This window comes from Balaenoptera physalus (genome assembly GCF_965194825.1).
Source record: "Balaenoptera physalus genome assembly, chromosome: 7".
In the NCBI taxonomy this organism is placed as follows: Eukaryota; Metazoa; Chordata; class Mammalia; order Artiodactyla; family Balaenopteridae; genus Balaenoptera; species Balaenoptera physalus.
The window spans coordinates 109,270,264-109,283,217 of NC_138886.1; the positions used below are offsets into that span (position 1 = coordinate 109,270,264).

Below are 12,954 nucleotides of genomic sequence, written 5' to 3' on the forward strand. Positions count from 1 at the left end.
CATTTTGAACTAGAAGTCGGCTGATTATTCTGGTTTTGTTTTCAGTTGTTTTATGTGTCATGAGACTTAGTGTATCATAATGACATGCAGACACAAAGATATTATCTTCATTCAATTTCTTCAGTGATAAAAAGGGCTACCCTAGATATGTCAACCAGTAAAAAAAAAGGGTCATTTTCCCTTAAAATTGACTTAATTATCCACCCCCCCCCCCACTATGGTTCTACTTTTAGAAAATTAAAGCCAATGATTATCCTTAAAATTAATGAATCCACAGTAACATTGCTCCTTTTATAGTATGAACTGAAGTGGGGATGGGGCAGGAAAGACAGCCGTGAGATTCTTTTACCACAAGAAACTCACCTTTATCGATCCTTGTCAGGCATTTAAAACACTATCTTAATAATTACACAAACCAAATAGTATAGGCATTTATACACTCAGTATAAGAGTAGTTAAGAGCTGGGGTTTGGAGGAGACTTCTTATATTTTAACCCTGGTTCTGTTACTTATAAGAATAATAATGAGCTCTACCTTATAAGGTTATTATGAACATTGCATGAATTAATTCATGCAAAGCACCTACAAGAACTCCTGGCACTTAATGTTCAGATATAAGTGCTATTTTTTTGTAAAGAAAACATTTTTAATCTTATAATACAGTACCTTAAAAGTACAGTAGTACAGTACAACAGCTGGTGCTTCTTAGAAGTACCAGCTACCTCACTGCTGCTTTTACGCTTGCTTCCGGACATCCTGGGCTTGAGATAAAGATACTGTACTACTGTACTCTATACAGTACTGTGAAGTATACAAAATAACAACCATAAGTGCTATTTTTGGAGCTATAACAATCTTTCAAATGAACTCAAACTCAGAGAGATCAAGTAATTTTTTGAAGTCACAAAGAAAATAAATGGGAGCACCAAGACTCAGACCAAACTTTTCTGTCTTTAGATTCCTTATCCTTCTCGTGCCATTTACTCTCCCTTAAGATAAATATTACAACCTGTATTTGTGTTATAACTGTATGTGCGGCAGGGTTTCAAGTAGGCAATGATCAATGTGTTCTTCAAAATGGTCACTTACTTCTCAATAATGATAAAAATGATAATTGACTATGCATTTAAAAATATTACTGGTATTACATAAATATTTACATACTTACTCTGAAAGTATGTGCTTTTCACTAATTTTTCCCTTTACTGTTTTGCACGTCACCTGTTGACCCTGCCATGTTGCAAAGATCTACCTTTCCTCCTGGCAGTTGGGATCTCCTTGACCTTTTTAGCTGGAGGGATGCACTGAGGCATAATCTCAGTAGATAGAGTCTTCTGTGCCATGACCCCTGTGTTCCCTTCTATGAGTAATTCAAGAAACCCATTTTGAAATCAGTTGTGTCCCAAACACAGAACTTTACTGTCTGTCACCCCTTGCAAATATTGTAAAACAAATCTGGTTGTTGTGGAGATGTTGAAAATTGGTTCCCAGATCCTAAAGGCTGTCTCAGTGGCTCCAGCCCTCATGCCTAAATGGGCAGAGATATAAGATAGCCAAAAGACTACAGTCTCTGGAATAATTAAAACCCTGGTCTGGCCATTCAATAACAATGTGACCTCAGGCAAATTAGTTAATCTCTATGACTCACAAACTTATCATTTAAAAAATACCATAATGATGCATATGATAGAGAATAGTTGCAAATATTTAATGGGAAATATACATAAAGCATCCATCTATATGTCTGTATATTAAATATATTCTTCTATTTATCCTCCCATTATAACTCCCACTGTCACATGTGTGTGAAGAGCATGCCTCACTTCTTAGAAGGTTAAGATGACACTGCAGCTTTCAAAAGGATTTAATAAAGAAAATAGGATCAAGAAAAGAATTAACAGGAGATGTCATTTCAGGATAATAGGCTCTAGGGTAAATGATGAGATTGAGAAATTTTCCCTGAGTATTACCATCAATTTTTGACCCTGGTTTCCTAATTTAGGGGAGTTCTTCCCTGTTGTTCTGGGAGCATTGCTTTCATGGGGAAAGTATGTAGATGTGCTACTTCTACCATCATGTGTTTTAGACTGATATAGATCCGTGTGTATATACAGTATAACACTTCAATAATCAATGTAGCCACCTCAGTGAAAATAAGTCAGAAGAATTTTTAGCATCATAGAAGCACTTTATCTTAGAAAAAAGAATTCTTATAGCTTATTTTGGAAATAGAGATATGATCCCAAAATAACCAGATGAAAGATGAAAACAAGCATCCTTCAAAGTAGTGTCCTATTGGGGGTATAGGAAAGAATCACCTGTAGAAACTTAAAAATATACTCATGCCTGACATCAGGTCTCAGAGGTTCTTATTTGATTGGTGTGGGTGGGGCCTCAGTATCTGTATTTTGTTTTATAGCAGCTGTATTAATATAACTCACAAACCAAGCAAGGTATCAAGTGCATTCAAGCATGCATGCATGGCTACAGCTTTCTGCCATGGTTTTATAATTTTCATTGTTTCCCCTATTTTAAAGATAATGCTATACTAGTTATTTTTCTTTTGCTCATCCATGTTCAATGTCCACTCTTTTCTATGCTGATCTATGATCAGATAAGCTAATCCCTAGGGTATTCTTTCCATTGCTTCTCCCCTTGCAAAGGACTCAGTCCTTGGGCAACCTCTGAACTCTCTGGGATGTGCTAAGGATGCCCTCCTCCAGGCCTAGGTGTTGTAATACCTCTTGGCTCTTGTTAACCCAGAATATGGATTCTGTTTCTAGCCCCAGCTACTTGGTTTTCTTAAACTTAGTCAATACCATGTGTGATGGTTAATTTTATGTGTCAACTTGACTAGACTATGGAGTGCCCAGACATCTGGTCAAACATTATCCTGGGTGTGTCTTTGAGGGTATTTCTGGACGAGGCTAACATTTGAATCAACAGACTGAGTAAAGCAGATTGCCCTCTTGCTGTGTGGGTGGGCCTCATCCAATCAATTGGAAACCTGAATAGACCAAAATGGTTGAGTAAGTGGGAACTCCTCCTCCCTGACTACTGAGCTGGACAATCAGTCCTTTTTGGCCTTCAGACTGGCACTGAAACGTTAGCTTTTCTTGGATTCTTTCTGGATTTCAGTCTGGAAATATGATCATTGATACTCCTGGTTCTCAAGACTTTGCACTAAGACTGGAACTACCCATTGGCTATTCTGGGTCTCCAGCTTGCTGGCTCCAGCCCTTGAGACTTCTCAGCCTCCATAATTGCATGAGCCAATTCCTTATAATAAATCTCTTTATCCCTCTCTCTCTCTCTCTCTCTCTCTCTCTATATATATATATATGTATATATATACACATTCTATTGGTTCTGTTTCCCAGGATAACCCTAACTAAATATACGTTGTAAATAACCACTTTATCAAACTCTCCTCAATCAACCATTTCTGATGAGCCATAACCTTGCCTCCTGATACATATACCTAATTCAATGAACTACGATGACTAATCTGTTATTCCACAACTGTCTTTTTCTTTTAAATTCATTTTTATTGGAGTATAGTTGCTTTACAATGTTGTGTTAGTTTCTACTGTACAGAAAAATGAATCAGCTATATGTATGCATATAGCCCCTCTTTTTTGGATTTCCTTCCCATTTAGGTTACCACAGAGCACTGAGTAGAGTTCCCTGTGTTATACAGTAGGTTCTCATTAGTTATCTATTTTATACACAGTATCAATAGTGTATATATGTCAACCCCAATCTCCCAATTCCTCCCATCCCCCCGTTTCCCCCTTGGTATCCATCCATTTTTTCTCTACGGCTGTGTCTCTATTTCTGCTTTGCAAATAAGATCATCTATACCATTTTTCTAGATTCCAAATATATGCGTTAATATATGATATTTGTTTTTCTCTTTCTGACTTACTTCACTCTTTACGATAGTCTGTAGGTCCATCCACATCTCTACAAATGACCCAATTTCGTTCCTTTTTATGGCTGAGTAATATTCCATTGTATATATGTACCACATCTTCTTTATCCATTCCTCTGTCAGTGGACATTTAGGTTGATTCCATGTCCTGGCTATTGTAAATAGAGCTGCAATGAACATTGGGGTGCAAGTGTCTTTTTGAATTATGGTTGTCTTTGGGTATATTCCCAGTAGTGGTATTGCTGGGTCATATGGTAGTCCTGTTTTTAGTTTTTTAAGGAGCCTCCATACTGCTCTCCATAGTGGCTCTATCAATATACATTCCCACCAACAATGCATGAGGATTCCCTTTTCTCCACACCCTCTCCAGTATTTATTATTTGTAGATTTTTTGATGATGGCCATTCTGACCAGTGTGAGGTGATACCTCATTGTGGTTTTGATTTGCATTTCTCTAATAATTAGTGATGTTGAGCATCTTATCTTGTGTTTGTTGGCCATCTGTATGTCTTCTTTGGTGAAATGTCTATTTAGGTCTTCTGCCCATTTTTTGACTGGGCTGTTTGTTCTTTTGCTATTGAGCTCCATGAGCTGTCTGTATATTTTGGAGATTAATCCTTCGTCAGTTGCTTCATCTGCAGATATTTTATCCCATTCTGAGGGTTATCTTTTCATCTTATTTATAGTTTCCTTTGCTGTGCAAAAGCTTTTAAATTTAATCAGGTTCCATTTGTTTACTTTTGTTTTTATTCTCATTACTCTAGGAGGTGGGTCTAAAAAGATCTTGCTGCAATTTATATCACAGAGTGTTCTGCCTATGTTTTCCTCTAAGAGTTTTATGGTGCCTGGCCTTACATTTAGGTCTTTAATCCATTTTGAGTTTATTTTTGTGTATCATGTTAGGGAGTGTTCTAATTTCATTCTTTTACATGTAGCTGTCCAGTTTTCCCAGCACCACTTATTGAAGAGGCTGTCTTTCCTCCATTGTATATTCTTGCCTCCTTTGTTGTAGCTTAGATGACCATAGGTGTGTGGGTTTATCCCTGGGCTTTCTATCCTGTTCCATTGATCTATATTTCTGTTTTTGTGCCAGTACCATACTGCCTTGATTACCGTAGCTTTGTAGTATAGTTTGAAGTCAGGGAGCCTGGTTCTTCCGGCTCTGTTTTTCTTTCTCAAGATTGATTTGGCTCTTCAGGGTCTTTTGTGTTTCTGTACACATTTTAAGATTTTTTGTTCTAGTTCTGTTAAAAACGCCATTGGTAATTTGATAGGGATTGCGTTGAATCCGTAGATTGCTTTGGGTAGTATAGTCATTTTCACAATATTGATTCTTCCAATCCAGGAACATGGTATATCTCTCCAACTGTTTGTATTTTTGATTTATTTCATCAGTATCTTACAGTTTTCTGTGTACAGGCCTTTTGCCTCCTTAGGTAGGTTTATTCCTAGGTATTTAATTCTTTTTGTTGCAATGGTAAATGGGATTGTTTCCTTAATTTCTCTCTGTGATCTTTCATTGTTAGTGTACAGGAATGCAAGAGATTCAAAATTCAACACCCATTTATGATAAAAACTCTCCAGAAAGTGGACATAGAAGGAACCTACCTCAACATAATAAAGGCTATATATGACAAACCCACAGCAAACATTATTCTCAGTGGTGAAAAACTGAAAGCATTTCCTCTAAGATCAGGAACAAGACAACAGTGTCCACCCTCGCCACTATTATTCAACGTAGTTTTGGAAGTCCTAGCCATGGCAATCAGAGAAGAAAAAGAAATAAAAGGAATCCAAATTGGAAAAGAAGAAGTAAAACTGTCACTGTTTGCAGATAACATGATACTCTACATAGAAAATCCTAATGAGGCCACCAGAATACTATTAGAGCTAATCAATGAATTTAGTAAAGTCACAGGACACAACTGTCCTTTTGATTTTTGGCTATATTTTATAAAAAAATTTCCAGTAAATCTATATAAATTGACATTATTGACTTTATAAAATTATTGTGTTTTTATGCCAAAAGTAATCTACTGAGGAGTTTTATAGACATTTTAGAAAATTAGCTTCTTTCTGCAAGTGTTTTGCTTTTTTTTTTATAAGTTCCAAATGTAGGCGTGGATTTGCTTTGTCATCATTCATTTCAATTTGTTTGTTGTCAACTCTACCAGGGCACTGGTATGTGTGGGTCTTAATGAAAATAGTTTAATAATTCCCAGTGGAAAGAGTGTCCAATTGTTTTAATTTCTTTTATCACAGCTGTTAAGGAGCTCTTTCATCTTTGCAGTGGATCAACTTTTGTTGCACTTGAAATCCTTCAGAATGAAATTTGGTCAATTCATGAGGAGAATATTGACCTTGGAATCTGTGGGCACTGATTAAATGTGCAGGGTCATGTAGGGAGAAAAGCTGAGTACTCTAGTGAGGGCTCCAGTGACTGGGGTTGTTGATCTACTTGGAAAAAACCTTGACTCTCATCTGGAACTTTTACTGAATAATCAATTCATTACACTCTTTGGTTGAATTCTCACTAGCTAGGTAAAATGTATCCAATATGAATCCCCACTGAATTTCTTCATTCTTGTCCAGAAGTGGATCAGTCATTTCAAGCAGTGAAGGTGAACACAATTCTTTAATAAGCTTAAGAGATATCTACCACTAGGAATGGTTCTCCCCTGATCATCTGTGTGATTGAGCAGAGTTATGCTGCTCTGTGTGTTTCTTCTCTCCAATATAAAACATAATTTCTCTACTACAAAAACATTTATGCAAAGATAGGTATAGGCTCCAGATATTAGGAAGGAACTTAGTTATTATCTAATGTATAGGTTCTCATTCTGCGAGCCATGGGTTGGACATTAGGGGTTTGTGAACCCATGAAATGTAAAATTTTGTAAATGTGTACCACATGGGGGAGGAGATGAAAAGCCATAAAGTGCAACTGGTTGGTTGGTTTGTCTCATGAGAAGCTCTCTTTGAATCTTCATCATCCATACAAAAATCTAGGGATCTCTTGTACAGCAGAAGGGCAGGTTCAGGTCACACACACACGCACACACACACACACACACACACACACACACACACAGAGTCCCTTAAAGACTAAGTCTTTCATTCATGTTCAAATGATGCAGCCCAACCCATACAGAGTCCAAAGAGTGAGGAGAAATTAGTGAGTTTGTTCCCTATTCAGAAAGGAAAGACCTCTCTCAGAGACAATTGGGGCATCCCATGTGGATGCATCTCTTCCAGTGGTGATCTCCTTACTTGTGTTCTAACTCCCCTTTTGCACAGTTATTTGGTCCTTTAACCTCTTCTTTTTCTCCAGAGTTCTTGCCTCCTTGTGTATTTCACTTGCTGGACAGGGCAAGGGGAAACTTCAGGTCCTGTGGGTAGAGGAATGTGAAAGGAAAGACAACAGGAGTCCTTGCTTTTGGATAAAATCTCTAAAATCAATCAGACATCAAGTTTACATATCAGCCAGGGGATCAAATTATTAAAAATACCTCTTGTTGTTAGCTTGCTCTTGGAAGGTACCAAAGTGGAAAATAGAAAATGTGAGAGGAGAGACATTTGTCCAGCTTTGTACATCCTTCTGTTGAGAAAATTTACCTATCACTTTTGTGAAATTGTCAAAGGAATATATGATATAGAAGGATTTAAGAGCCACTGCTTAAATGGAAATTTCTCATTTTATAAATAAGAAAACTGATGTTCAGGAAAATGGGGGGAATTGCCCAGACTCACACAGGTAGAGACAGAGGGGTGGAACACAGCTAAAATGCACTTTTGCAGACTTTGTTTCTCATTTCAGCTCTACTTCAGAGATACACTGCTGACTCTAATATCACATATAAAAGGAGGTTTTACAAAATTTTTCTCAAGGAAGATGACATATAAGTTCAAGTTAGGGTTCTGATTAACAGAAGAACTACTCTTGAGAAGGCCTAAATCAAACCCTCCAGTTAGGGAATGCAGTTTTGGAACTGGTTTGTTTCTTAGGGGTGATGACTATGAATGACAGCTGCAAATGACCAGCATCTCAGTATTTACTCTGACCCATAGTGGGAAAGCAGGAGTGCTTTATGCTGGGAGTAGGGGCCAGATAATGCTCTGTAGGTGGGAGGGAGAAGAGAATTTCACTTTCCTTTTCTGGCTTTAATCACCATGGATACAAATTGAAAATGATAAAATATTCATTCATTTCGCCTCCTTGACCCATATCTTCATGTTTTTAATCCATACATATTAAAATTCAGGCATTTAATCATAACCATAGACATATAGAACCTGCAATTGTTAAGGCTCCTTAATAGTATCTCGTAACTCATTGATCTCTGATAGATCATGTGTCTGTAGTGCTTCCTAAGGTTACCTTATGGTACTTGTAACTACTTTTATTGCCATTCTATTGTGCAACAAATAACACGTTTTCCTAGTCTGTAGCTTCCATTGTACCCTCTCTTTGTGTGCATAAGAATCCCTAAACTGAAAACTGTGTTTACTTGCTTCCCTGGTCCTTTCTATCTGGGAACCAGTTGGCTAAAGCATATTTGAAATTTACCATAATGCACACACAAGGCATATGCACACAAAGCATATGTACAGAATGTGACTAGATATTGTTCCCATGCATGTGGTTGACTAAGGTTGGTTACTAGCCAAGAGGTATGAACTGGTCCCAGTAAGCAAACTGATTCTGGGTAGACCTGAGTGGTCCACATATACCACTGTAGCCGTGTCCAAACCACTTTGATTCCTCCGATTGCCTCCAGAAATTACCTGCCCACCACAGCGTACCACAGTTACTCGGATCACATAAAACCATCAGAACATAAGCAAGGTATCACTTACACAATGACTGAAATAAGATAGTTACTTACATGCCTCCTATGTCTCTACCTCTTTACATATACACACCTTTCTCTGTAGTCTCTCTAACATGGGGAGAAAGGCTTAGGCTATGTCCTTCTACTTTGGTAGGAGGGCCCAGACTTAGGAGCTTGGGAGGACAACATTGCTGTTCAGAGCATTGCTGGTAGGTTCCGGGGTGACTTTCTGATTTCTCTAATCAGAAAAGGACTTACAGACTTTTTTTTTTTTTTTTTTTTTAGTATTTTCTCTAGAGATTATAATATACATCTAATTTATCACTGTCTACCTTGAATTAATATAACGTCATTTCACTTACAATGTAAGAGTTTTACAGCAATGTGTTTCTATGTATATCCCTATCATCTCCCGTGCTATAATTGCAATATATTTTACTGCTGTTATAAACCCTATAATATATTGTTATTATTTTTTTGCTTCACTGAGTCAATGGACTTTTAAAGAATTTTGAAAAAGAAAGAAAACTAGTCTTTTTTTGTTTTTTCACGTAGTTACCATCTTTACTGCTTTTTATTTCTCCCTATAGATTTAAATTTCCATCTGACATCATTTCACCTTTATCTGAAAAACTCCCTTTAGCATTTTTTGTAGTACAGATTTGTAGAAGACAAATTCAAGAAGATTTTATCTGAAAATGACTTTTCTTTTGCCTCCATTTTAAAGATATTTTTCACCTAGATGTAAAATTCTAGGCTGACAGTCCCTTTCTTTCAGCATTTAAAAAATATTGTTCCACTGTTTTATGGCTTCCATAGTTTCTGAGAAGTCAATTATTGCTATTGAAGTCAATTTATTGCTATCCTTCTTTCTCTATAGCTAATGTGCCTTCTTCCCTGGACTTCTTTTAAGATTTTCTCTTTATTTTTGTTCTTTAGCAGTTTGATTGTGATATACCTCCATATGGATTTGCGTGTGTATTTATCCTGTTAGAATTTCCTGTATTTGTGTGATGCCATTTTTGACCAATTTTGGAAAAATTTCAGCCAACATTTCTGCAAGTATTTTTATTCACAATTACCTTTCCTCTCTCCTTCTGAGATTACAATTACACATGCATTAGACAACTTAACTCTGTCCCCCTTGTCATTGACACACTCTTCATTCTTTTATAAAAAAAAATTTTATTGTGCTTTAATTTTTAAACTTTTTCTTGACTTTTTTTTTTCACATTTACTGGTTTTCTGTTGTGTCCAGTTTGCTGTTATTACCATCCAACAATTATTTATTTTCAGTTATCATATTTTTTAGTTTTAAGATTTCCTTTTGTTCTTATTTATAACTTCAATATATAAAATATGGCTTCAGTACAGGAAAAAATATATATATCCCTTGAAATTCCCCACCCTTTTGCCGTTTAATCCATTTTTGTTTCCTGTAGCTTCTTTAACATAGTATGTATCATGGTAACTTAAAAGTCCTACTTTGTTAATTAAATTTGGGATGTCAGGGACATTTGTAGTTTTGTTTCTATTAACCATTTTTTTCTTCACTTATAGGTCATATTTTTAAACTTCTTTGTGAATCTAAAAATACTTTATTTTATCTAAAGCTTATAGATTATATTAGATTCAACGTTGCAGAACATTGTAGAGAATTTGGATTCTGGTATCACCCTCTGAGGGGTGCTGAGACTTGTTCTAAGCTCCCTGGAGTCTTACACATGTATTGTTCAGGGATCAGCAAAGAATTTGAGAGAAGTTTATACACTAATTTTGTAGCTCCCCTTCTGTGACTTCCTCCATTAATTTCTAGCCACTCTGGCAGCTCCAAATTCTGTCCCATGACTCCTAAGGCCAATAATGGTATGAGTTTGAGTTCTATACTTTGAGTGCAGTGCAGACAAGGGAATAACTTCAGCAGAGTTAGGACAAAGGTAAGGCAATAGAGGCATCTAGGATACAATATTAGAGGGGGTTTTCACTATTAGCATCATGCAAATGCATGGTCATTACTTGGGATCAAGTGCCTCCTTACATGGACCCCAGGCACCTCTCTTCCTCATCCCCCTCCCAGTCTGGCCTGACCTTCAGGAGAAAAGCTATATACATTAGGAAGGAGAAAAAAAATGGAAGGAGAAAAATAATACTACCTTTATCACTACACAATAAGAAAAGAAAGAGAAAGAAACACCTCTATTCTCTAGTGAAAACCTACTTATAAAAACCCATTATATACATATACATATACATATACATATACATATGAATATATGTATACTCTCCAAAAGGAAAAGTAGAACTGAGGGGAGACTGTGGACCAGAGATGTCAGCAGATTTGGAACAAAGGAAACAGCTGGCTGAGTGGGATCTATTCAGCATAAAGGAGAAAGCTGAAACCTAAGGGCTTGGAGAAGAAATGTGAATGAGAAACAAGGGCATTTGAATCACAGAACTCTGGAAAGGCAATAGGTTACCTAGGTTACTAGGGCATAACTAAAATCAGGGAGTTGGAAGTCTGTGTAAAGATTAGTTAAACCCTAGTACCTCTCCTCCTGTCCCAAACAGGACACCTTGCCCAGCTTCACCAGCACTTCAGAGGACAGGAGGTTATTTCTAATAGAAATAACCATGGAATACCATGTCTTAGGCCAGCGGTTAAGCACTGTATAAAAAGCAGTTGAGAAGCCTGTATTTCAAGAGAAAATACATGTCTGGTAGGGATATTCTTGGCTGTCTTTTGATACTCTTCAGCTAGCATGTTGGCAGCCAGCCTTCTATCTCTCTTGGCAAAGGATCGGAAGATTATTCTCTGGAAAAACTGACCCAAGAGAAACGCCTACAGATACTAACATTTGGGAGTCCACCAATGAAATGTTCATGACCTGGCCAGAATTATAACAACAATGTGAGATTTAAATCCACTTATCTCAGAAGCTAATAAGCCAAAAGAAAAAAAAAAAGTCTTTAATTATGTTAGAAAAATCTTTGATACATAAAATGTATCTAATAAACCAGAGATGAGAAAAAAATAGACTATTAATAAAATTTGACTGTGTATTAAGCCCCAAAGAAAAAATGTCCATAAATTTCCATAAAACAGTATTTTTATGAACATTTTCTAGGTCTAAAATAGGAAATTATAAATTACCAATAAAAGTACTTTTGGTTGCAAGCAAAAGAACTTACTATGACTATTTTCAGCAGCAAAGAAAGTTATTGGAAAGATAGTAGGAAGCCTACAGAACTGACGTAGGTGGGAAAACCAGGTAAGATACAACAAGGACAGGTCAGACAGAACTCATGGTGAAGGTCCAGTTTGGATGTCATCTTGTGCATGATCATTTGATACTTGCTGCCACTGGAATCTTGCTGCTACCCTCATCTCTGGAGTCTCCATTAAGACTCATCCTGTAGAGCCTGACCTCCAAATTGGAGGGGTGGCTGAATGCTAGGTAGCACAAAACAACAAACATCGACTATTGGAAATAACAACAACAAAAGAAAATGAAAAGAAATACCCTCTGCTATTCACATGAATATTTTCTTAAAAATTCTTTTAAATAATTCAAGTTAAAGAAGAAATCAATGTTGAAATGACAATCTATGTGGGAACGAATGAAAATGTGAGCAAAATCAAAACTGCCAAGGCAATACTTAGAGTAAATTTTTTAACAAAATTATATATTAGAAAATTACATATAAAAATTATATATTAAAAAATTGAAGATAAAGCACATCACTGAATAAATTAAAAAATAACCACTGTTTCAATGACAGAATACCTGAAGATATGAATAATCAAGGGAAAACAGAACACAGTTGCAAATCTGTCACATCAATGAAGCTACTGGCCTACATTACTGAAAGGAATTCTACCTAATCTTGAAGGGATAGGTAATTCTATTTGAACTGTTCAAACAGAAAAAGGCAAGAAGTCCACTAATCTATTCTATGTAGTTACAGAGTCCTCATGAAAATTACTGGACACCGATAGCATAAAGAAAACTGTAGATCAATTTTACTTGAGAGCATTAATACAAAAAAATATGAGAATGTTATTTTCAAATTAAGTACAGTAATGGATTGACAGAATAACCACATTCCAAGCATTGTTTATTCCAGGATTGCAAGAATGATACAACAATTGAAATCTATTACTCTGAATTAACATATTAATTGAAAAAA

At 36.3% G+C, this 12,954-nt stretch overlaps 1 protein-coding gene across 2 annotated transcripts in view; it reads left to right on the plus strand.

Moving 5' to 3' along the window:
* The window catches only part of LOC309664082 (uncharacterized protein), a 327,420-nt gene that overhangs the window by 154,582 nt on the left and 159,884 nt on the right, over positions 1-12,954 (plus strand). The window lies entirely within an intron of this gene.